Genomic DNA, 7,700 nt, shown 5'->3' on the forward strand with positions numbered 1-7,700 from the left:
GCGCTACACGGCTTGAACAAACTCATTGTACGCATGCCTTCATTTTTGCTTTGCTTTTTCAGGTATCACTGTGTGGCTTTGCAGCGAGCTACTAGCAAATAGCATGCATTGCATCACACTAGTAAGTCTATTAGTAATGGCTAATAAATGATCGTCACAGCTTTGTTTGCTGATTAGTTTGGGCACAGAACTTACTCCCCATAAAAATTAACTTGTTCTGTGCCATTAACTTCAATGCAAGAAGCAAGGTGTTTTGGGTGATATCATTTACTCTATGGCTGGGAGAAGAGATCACAAAAACAAAACAAAAAAACCTCATATTTCCAGCACCATCGCAGCTGCCACACCACTCCATTTACTTCAATGACAGTGAAATCAGACAATTTATTCTGATCTCAGAGAGAGAAAGAGAGAGGTCCCATTGGTTTCAACAGGGCTAACAGATGTTCGGCTTCTCTCGAGACCAGTAGTCTGCAATGCAGCAGTCATCATGAAAAAGTCTACATTCATAGTCACTAAATGGAGACGCTGTCTATGCTACATTTGTTACCTGTTCTAACTCTCAGAAGTGGTGTTATCCCAGACCATTGAGTACAACATGTTGCCAGGATTCCTTCCAGTATGAAAAAGTCAGATACTAGTCCATGCCCATAGTGAATTAGTCACACCCCTCCATGCCGGCTCAGCTGTGCTAGCAATAATCTTCTGGGCAAGAACCATTGCTCAGGCTCCCTACCAGACCATCTCGGATGAGAAGCAGCTTTGCAGCACAGGTTATTGTAATTAAGACAAAATGCTGTAATAGTAAGAGGACTTGGAATTTGAGCACTTTACACAGAAAAAGAGAAAGAAGTTAGTGAAGTCTTTTTGGCAGGGGGTAGGAGGAGAGTAGGGTAGGAGGGGGGTTCTAAACAAAAAAATAGGGGATTGAATAGCAGCCTCCAACTCCCTGCAGGGGGCTGCAAAGAGGATGGAGCTGGACTGGTCTCAGTGGGGGCAGATGACAGGACAAGGAGCAACGGGCTCAAGCTGCAGCAAGGGGAGTTGAGGTTGGCTATTAGGAAAAACCTCTCTCATGAGGAGGGTAATAAAACACTGGAACAGGTTACCCAGGAGGTGGTGGAGTCTCCATCCTTGGAGGTATTTAAGACCTGGCTAGACAAAGCCTTGGCTGGGATGATGTAGCTGGGGCTGGTCCCGCTTTCAGCAAGGGGTTGGACTGGATGTGACTCCTGAGGTCCCTTCCAACCCTCATTTTCTATTATTCTAACTTCTAAATGCCAGTGTCTGTTTTGGAGGTGCTCTCTCATATTGGGAATATGTCACGGTCAGTAGAGGTACCAATCACTCCCTAGCCACTCAGGCATCCACACCTCCGTTTGATCTGAGCACCTTCCATCCCCCCTGCAGGTGCCCTCCCCGCAGGGAGGTGAAGAATCACAGTCACCTTCAAGCTTTACAGAAGGTGAAAATGCAGCAGAGAGAGACCCACCAAGTCCAGACGGGACATGTGCAGCAGAATCAGGATTTGAACCCAGTCCTAGTCCAGTGCTTTAGAAACACGAGCTTCCTTCCTCCCACTGCCCGGCTCTTCAGAGGAGCTGGTAGAGACAAACATCCACGCAAGATTGCCAATAATTGTACCCCGCTGCAGACAATGGGAAACCTGCCTTGAGCTTGTTCCAGGTGTTACTCATGCAAATCTCTCAACAGCATCTCACTTAATTTGCAGTGTTGCCTGTTGTGTCTGCTCCTTATCACTCACCATCCACTTCATTTTAAGTGGCTGAGAAAGAGAGACATAGCTAGGTTGTGTGTGTCTAGTCTTGTGACGATGCAACACTACTGAGACTACCTTAATGTGGGAACAGCCCACACGTGGTAGGTTCTCAGCTGTGCAAGCCTTACTCTCTTGTAGGCACCCAGCACTGAAATCAATATGAGTGCCTGCAAGCAGCCATTAGCTTTACCTGGCCTGCTCCTAAGTCACTATTATGAGCAAATGTTATTTACCTGGTGCTATTAGCAGGCACTACTATATTACATTAGAAAAGGAAAACATTAAGCCCAAGACAGGACCCAGAAAAAAAAAAAAAAAGAGAGAGAGAGAGAACTGGTGTCCAAACAAAGCCACTCAGTGCTAAAACAGAGCTGGTCAAACACCATTCTCCAAATAATTCATCCCATGGATCTCATTTTCTAAATGTGTTTAACAGTCGTCTTTCATTGCGCCTCCTGATTACTATTTCCTACATGTGCAGGAGGCTTTTGTTCATTCAAATAGCATACCTCTCACTTCCCACTGTTCAGCTGGTGTTTCCTGACCCAGAAAATACTGAAAAGAGCAAAACAGGCAAAACCACCCCCCTAAGCTCTGAGGAATTTGCTCCTTCGGCTGCCCAGGAAAAGCCATGGCTGGACCCAAATCTCTTCCAAGCCCTTCGCAGTGTGCATCAGTTATTACTTCAAGCACAAAAGCCTTGCAAAAGAGCACCAAGCCAGACAAACCCTTTGCAAAAACCTCAGGCCAAAAAAAAGCCTTTTCCAGCCAGACCCTCCGTCTGCTCTGAGCTTCTTTCTAAACAGAGTCGCAGGTCTTCAGGGGAAGCATCTGACCTCTTCCAGCTGGGTCGGATAATTGAACAGAGCTGACTACCCCCAGAACCAACAGCCCTTCAAGGGACAAGCCACCTCATCATACCTTACCCTTCCTTTTTATGCTGTTTGCTTTTTGCCTTTCGTTTTACAAAGCAAGCTCAGATCATTCAGGAGGCTGAGCATGATGCATTTTGTGACTTGCTCAGAGACTGTCAATTCGTTCTGAAAAGCTCTGGACAACTGAAGGGAAGAGACGATTGGAAAGAAAGCAAATGTGTACAGTATCAATCTCCAAGAAAGAGAGGAGCAACAGCCAGAGAAGCTACCTTTGATGCCTAATAAGATACTGCAACAAATATTAACATACAAAAGCAATCCTTTAGGCGTACAAAGTGTGACAGCAGACCTCAGCCCTAGATCTGGATTGATATGCAGCAAATCAAGCCAGACGAGCCAGGCTTGAGAAGAGCAGGGTTTTCTTAGCAGTGTTAAGTGCCTGGCTTGGTTAGCAAGGAGCAAGTAGGAAAGCCCAGACTAGTCTGGTTCCTTCCTCTTGAGTGAATTGTTGGTGTAGCCCTTTTCACCCTCCTCAGTGGATACAGGACAGGTGCAGAGAGTTTGTTGTGAGCAGCATCGTGTTAGCAGCCGAGGAATGAACAGACCCCCCCGTACACACAGGTACTTGCTCTATTATCTGGGGCTAGAATAAGGTAACTTCAGCAGGGGAAAGGCCATCTCAGCTGGTGATTATGTTGTTAGAGCAATTCTCCAAAGAGGGCAGGATGGAGCATAGCTACACCCAGGTAGACAAAACCTTGCCTGGGATGATGTAGTTGAGGCTGGTCCTGCTTTGAGCAGGGGATTGGACTAGATGTGATCTCCTGAGCTCCCTTCCAGCCATCTTCGATGATCCTATGATAGCCATGCCCTGAACCAGCCCTGCCCAGAAGGCAGCAGATCTGCTCTTTCCTCAGTGGTGGCAAGCTATGTACTTCAGGACCTGCCCCTGATCCTACTTCTCCAGAAAACGTTGGGTCAACCTCATACTACGCTCCCAACACAGTACTCACATCAGCCCAATGCAGTGACATTTCCTGCCCAATGATGGAGACACAACTCTGATAATATGATAGGGTCCATCTGGTTCCACATGCTTACCTCCTTTCTTTAAGGGGTTTTCAATGTGAGACTTGTGAAATGTGGTCCTCTAAGTCTATGGAGAAAAGGGTCTTCAGACTGTACACCACAGAGCCAGCTACAAAGCTAAATGTGTCAATCCCAGTGCATGTGAAGGATAAATCCAGGACAAAATAATTCAATGAGACCTAGTAAGAGAAGAGGGATTTTTTTTCTGTTCTGGGTGGAAAGACGGCTTGCTTTTTGTTCCTAGTTGTTATCACATATGGTCGAGAGCTGAGCTGGGAAGCGTTTGCTGGTGCATCCCTTCTTTTGGAGTACACAGTAATTATGCAAGAGGTGGAAGTAGTTGTCTGAGACAAAAGGCAGAAGGCTTGTAACATGGATCAGGACAGAGGTGCAGGCTGCATGAAGGAGGTTACTTCATCCTTTGAGCTCGTGACGCAAGAACAGAAGGTTTATCTTTTAGTGAGGGCAAAAAATCAAATTGAATCCTTGCTATTGGTGGTGACATCACCCTTTGAGACCAACGGGATCAAGACAAAAAGGCCCTTATAAAACTCCTGTTGAAAAAACCCACTCCACTACTCATTTCTCCCCTTGGGGAGAGACAATGAGACAGACCAAGGCACACAAGACAGACCTGGGTTACGCTGCTCAGCGCGTTACTGGCAGGTGCTCAAATATGACAGTGATGAGGTCCCTGTGGGCACATCCATGCCACGGGGGTAGTGTGCTCCTGTCTGGGAAAGCCCTAAGCACATCTACCCACCTGCTCCCCTTCACATGCCCCAGACCAAAAGATATGCCCCGTGAAGATGCTCCAGAGTCATCACCGGGGGCTGCTGTGAAGCACACCTCATTGTGGGTGAACAGGCTCTGGAGGAACTGGAGTGGAACAAAATACCAGAGACCGGCACCGACTTCAGCTGACTCTGCCTATCTCTAGCTCATGTCCCATCGTGTCTTACTCCATAAACAGGCCCTTTGAAGCCAACCACAGCTCCCGGGAGAAGGAAGTAGTGCAAGGTGGCAGACTCAGCCTCATCGGTGAGCAGGAATCATCAATGAGCATTTGTCACAGGTGCATGCTTCTTTAACCCCTTGGTTGCCCTCTCATCCTGACCAAACACAAGTCATTCTAGTGATCGGGTGTTGCAAGACTGAGGTTTCTCTGAGTGAAGGAGATGTAAAGGGAAATGAAGGTCCTTCTTTCTGGAAGCAGCAGAGACCCAGTCTCTCTCTTCCACTCCTTTTGCTCCAGCAGAAAACTTTCCAGGGACAGGAAGTAAGGGAGGTTGTAGCTGATGGAAAGCCAGCAGAGAAGACTCCCGTACCAGCCATACACCAAATCCAGCAGACGTGGACTCCCTTATTTGCTAGTTATTGTGAGAGGGGCTGCAGAAGCCCCCTCCAAGACTGCGGTCCCAACATTACTCTTTTGTATGTGGAGGCCTGGGTTGAGCGAAACAGAGAATGGCAGCTAGATGCAATGGGACCTTTTTGACCCCTACTACGTCATAGAGATCTCAGTGTAGAAAAGCACTGGGTCCTTGCCCATGAGACCAATCCTGAAGCTTACTGGACTTTACTAACTTCTCTTGGTAACATATTCCTCTTCACCCCAACCAAATTAGATGGTTTCCCTTCTGCTGCTGACTTGCACCATCTCCCACCATTCGTCCCACACTAGCACGGTTTCCTGTGGAGTTAACCTGACCTGCCTATAGAGCTTGTGGGGTTGGAGAGAAGAAACCCTTCTCAGAGGCTTAAGTAGCAAGGAGCAGATGATCATTTGGCTGCAGCTATAGTTACTGCAGTACTGCTTGTTGTATTTTCTTAGTATAACTCAGTCACAAGAAATGCATGGTGCATTTAAGGCTGCATGCAAAAATTAGTAGCTCTAGTTATTTATTTCTGGCCTAGTAGACTGCAAGCTAAATATTAGTCAATGGTATAATAATGTTAAAAAAAAGAAGCTATTAGTGTATTGGGATCTATTAATAGGAGTGTTGTCACAGAAGAAATTCTTCTACTTTTGTCCAGCATTGGTGGCATGACATCTGTGGTCCTGAGTCTAACATTTGGCAGTGTTTTGCAAGCAAGATATGGATAAATTTGAAAGACTCCAGAAGAACCAAAAACCAAGTTGTACTGTAGAAAACAAGACATAGGATGAAAAGTTTAAAGAGTAGGGATTAAAGAGAAGGGATTTGATAACAGTCTTCAAATACAAAAAGAGTTGTTATAAGCAGGATCTTAATCAACTGCTTTTTGTATCCACTGGGAATGGAGCAAGAATTAATGGGCTGAAATTGCAACAAAGGTAATTTCGGTTGGATAGTAGGGAGAATTTTGTAAGAATGAGGTTGAACAAGCGCCGGGGCAGATTACCTTGAGAAGCTGTAGAATATTAATTCCTGGGAGTTATTAACGGTACGTTCGACAAGCATTTGTCTGGGGAGGTTTTTCCAGGAATAACTTTGCCTTAAGCAAAGGGTTGTACAAGGTGATCTTTTGAGGTCCCTTCCAGCCTCATGCTTTTCTTTCATTCTCCCAATCCTATGTCCAAGGGAAAAGCCATCCTGAGCACAGCAACTAAGGTTCAGGAAACATGGGTTCTGTTCTTGCCTCTACCAGTGAATTGCTACATGGCTTTGAGCAAAGCAACCCACCTTGGTTAGTTTGGTCCCAGCCTGTCTATTTAGAGCATAAGCTCTCCGAGACCAGGACCTCTTTGTACTGCGTGTATTTCTCAGTGTACGTTGTATGGGAAAGAAAGCTGGCATTATGTACAGAACTCTGCCAGGAGTGGACTCAAACTTCATTACAAGTCGTATAAAATTTAAGCTTTACTCAAATGTTTCAAACCTACCCAGTGGGATAATTTACTGGGAGTTTCTATTAATATTCAAAAAACCCTGAGATGGAAGACAGACAAAAACACAGTGAAACGATATGGAAACGTGACCGGAATAAGCAAGGAATAAGGTAACTCTCATCTCCAACACCAACCAGTAACCTAAGTTTGGAGTTTATTGCCACAGAAATAGTGGCATAAGCAACAGTCATCCAGCTGATGTACCCATCTAATTGTGCTGGGTTTCTTTTTATGTATGACAAGGAAAATTGTAATTAGAGTGGGAAAAAACGAAAATATTTTCTATTCTTAAAATATAGATTCAGTTGTTGTAACTTGTTCATAGATAGCATTTTCCCTTGTTATTAATTAACATCTGATTGAATTCCCTAATATAACAGTATTGTTAACATTCAAAAATGTATAATTTTTGCAGGCTCTTTCCCATCAGGCACGAATGTAATTATCCCTTATCTCTCAACACAGCCAAGCCCAGTAAATATAATTACAGAAATTTATGTTTACTGGAGTGTAAAAAAAAATGTCATAAAATTAATATTGTATTTATCCTCTTACCTTTAGCAGTCATTAAAATGCACCAAGGGTTTCATGACTATTCCTTTTGATTATAATTTCTGGGCAGAATTAATTTTGCTTTGGTTTTCCGGTTGTTTACAAAGGCACTTGCATTTTTGAGAAGCTCACAGGCTTCTGGCAGGGACCAGAGGCTTGCTTCCTGCATTGCACATGAAAATGGAAGTTAATCAGTCACTCAGAAATTATTTGCTACAGGAGGAAGTGAGAGTCAGTGTTGTCATTGGCTCTGTGATTTTGTAGAACAGGTCAATGCATTTTGGACCAGCTTTGCCTGAAGACGTAGGTGGCACAAGGCTGCTGAGTATTTGGGCCCCTGCTGTTAAGTGCCCAGGCTCCTCTGAAAATGCATATGGGGAAATTAGTTACTTTTGAATGGGATCTACAAAAATCTCTCCATCTGGTCTGCCTAAGCTAGCTAAGATCTTCTGCCTTAGTTGTGGCTAGAGTTTGGTACCTCTCTCCATGCAGGATGCACAACTCCAAAGTCCCCCCATAAGGTAGGCCACCA

At 44.9% G+C, this 7,700-nt stretch overlaps 1 long non-coding RNA gene across 1 annotated transcript in view; it reads right to left on the reverse strand.

Annotated features, from left to right (window-relative positions):
* The window catches only part of LOC112550476, a 110,224-nt gene extending 102,910 nt beyond the window's left edge, over nucleotides 1-7,314 (reverse strand). The window contains exon 1 of the long non-coding RNA XR_003094352.1: nucleotides 7,172-7,314. This is a non-coding gene — a long non-coding RNA (uncharacterized LOC112550476). The remainder of the gene's footprint in view (nucleotides 1-7,171) is intronic.
* Between the last annotated feature and the right edge of the window lie 386 nt (nucleotides 7,315-7,700).

The sequence above is a fragment of the Alligator sinensis genome, unplaced genomic scaffold (genome assembly GCF_000455745.1).
Source record: "Alligator sinensis unplaced genomic scaffold, ASM45574v1 scaffold358_1, whole genome shotgun sequence".
Lineage (NCBI taxonomy): Eukaryota > Metazoa > Chordata > Crocodylia > Alligatoridae > Alligator > Alligator sinensis.